Raw genomic sequence first — 2,722 nt, forward strand, 5'->3', positions numbered from 1 at the left:
GATTCCCCTCTTTTTTAAGGCTGAATTACACACACACACACACACACACACACACACACACACACACGGCATGTTTTCTTTATCCATTCCTCCACCGATGGACACTTAGATTGTTTCCATATCTTGGCTATTGTGAATAATAGTGCAATAAACATTCAAGTACAGATATTTCTTAGAGATAATAATTTTGTTTACTTTGGATGTATACTGAGAAGTGGGATTGCTGGATCATATGGTAATTCCTTAAGGAACCTCCATATTGGCTACACCAGTTTGTATTTTCACCAACAATGAACAAAGTTTCCCTTTTCTTCACATTCACACTAACCCTTGTTAATGCTCGTCTTCTTGATAATAGACATCCTAAAAGATGTGAGGCTCATTTTGGTTTTGATTTGCATTTCCCTGATGAATAGTGATGTCGAACACCTTTCATGCACCTGATAACCATTTTTAAATCTTCATTTGTATGTCTTCTTTGGGAAAATATCTATTCAGGTCCTTTGCCTATTTTTTTTCAGTGGGTTACTTGTTTTGTTGTTGTTGTTTTGCTATTACATTGTATGAGTTCCTAGTACATTTTGGATATTAACACTTTATCATATATGTGGTTTGCATATATTTTCTCCCATCCTGCATGCTGCCTTTTCATTTTGTTGATGATTTCCTGCTGTGCAGAAGACTTTTAGTTTGAGGTAGTCCCAATTGCTTATTTTTACTTTGGGTGTCAAATGAAAAAAAAAAGAGAGAAAGAGAAAATTATTGCCAAGACCAAGGTCAAGGAGTTCATTCCCTATATTTTCTCATTGGAGTTTTATAGTTTCAGGTCTTACATTCAAGTCTTTAATCCATTTTTAGTTGATCATTTTGTATGGTATAACATAGGGGTCCAATTTCAGTCTTTTGCATGTAAATATCCAGTTTTCCTAATACCCTTTGTTGAAGAGACGATCCTGTCCCCATTGTATATTCTTGGCTCCTTTGTTGAAAATTAATTGACCATATATGCATGGGTTTATTTCAGAGTTTTTTTATCCTGTTTCATTGATTTATGTGTCTGTGTCTATGCCAGTACCATACTGTTATAATGATTACAGCTTTGTAGTATAATTTGAAATCAGGAAGTGTGATGCCTCTGGCTTTGTTCTTCTTTCTCAAGATTGCTTTGGTTCCTTGGGGTCTTTTGTGATTCCATACAAATTTTAGGATTTTGTTAAAATTTCTGTGAAAAATGTCATTGAAATTTGATAAGGATTGTATTGAATCTGTAGATTGCTTTGGGTAGTATGGACATTTTAACAGTACAGTTATGTGCCACATAATGAAGTTTTGGCCAGCAATACACTGCATATACTATGGTGGTCCCATAAAATTATAATGGAGCTGAAAAATTCCTATAGCCAAGTGACATTGTAGCTGTCATAATGTCAAAGCACAAAGTTTGCAAAAATCAACAAGGCTGTGCTTGAGATGGCAAACAACTTGAACCTGGGTGTGGATGAGGATGACAGTGAGGAGCTCCTAGAGGGGGTTCCCGAGGAATTGAATATGAGTTGTTGGAAGTGGAACAGAAACATATAGCTGAAGAAGAGGCAAGAGAAAAATAAACTGCAGAGAAAGAAAAAGAAGAGCCCCAAGAAAATTCATAGCGAAAGATTTAACAAAAGCTTTTAGACCTCAACAAGCTCCTTAAAATGTTTGAAAACATGGACCCTGACACTGAAAGGTTCTCATTAATAAAGAGGAATGTTCATGGTGCTTTATCTGCTTATAAGCAAATCCATGATGAAAAAAGAAACAAACAAACCACAATGAACATATTTCTGAAAAGAGTAACACCTCCTCAAGAAGAGTATTGGGCAGATCTTTTAGGAGGTTTTCCAGAAGAAGGCCTTGTTATCATAGGAGATGACAACTCCCTGCAGACCTTCCAATGGTACAAGATGTGGAGTGGGAGACAGTGATATTGATGAACTTGACCCTGTGTAGGCTTAGGCTAATGTGTGTATTTGTATCTTAGTTTTTAACAATAAATGTTAACTAGTAAAAAATACCTCAAAAAATGTAAAAATAGGGAAAGCTTATAGTGTATGGATACAAAGAAAAAATATTTATATACAGCTGTACAATGTGTTTGTGTATTGAGCTGTTATTACAAAAGAGTCAAAATGTTAAAAAAAATTAAGTTTATACAGTAAAGAAGTTATAGTAAGCTAAGGTTAATTTATTATTGAAAATTTTTCTATAAATTTAGTGTAGTCTGAGTGTACAGTGTTTATAAAGTCTACAGTAGTGTACAGTCATGTCCTAGGCCTTCACATTCACTCACCATTCACTCATTGAATCACCCAGAGCAACTTCCAGTCCTGCAAGCTCCATTCATGCTGAGTGCCCTATACAGGTGTATCATCTTTTATCTTTTATACCATGTTTTTACTGTACCTTTTGTATTTTAGATATGTTTAGATACACAAATACCTACCATTGTGTTAAAATTGCCTATAGTATGCTGTACAAACTTGTAGCCTAGGAGTAATAGGTTATACCACATAGCCTACGTCTGTAATAGGCTATACCATTTGGTTTGTGTAAGTATACTCTATGCTGTTCACACAATGATGAAATTGTCTAATGATGCATTTCTCAGAACATATCCCTGTAATTAAGAAATGATTGACCGTATTGTGTGTCCATTAACAAATTATTGTAGTTACACTTATTT

Source organism: Rhinolophus sinicus, chromosome 18 (genome assembly GCF_057876585.1).
Source record: "Rhinolophus sinicus isolate RSI-liver-muscle chromosome 18, RSI-T2T, whole genome shotgun sequence".
Lineage (NCBI taxonomy): Eukaryota > Metazoa > Chordata > Mammalia > Chiroptera > Rhinolophidae > Rhinolophus > Rhinolophus sinicus.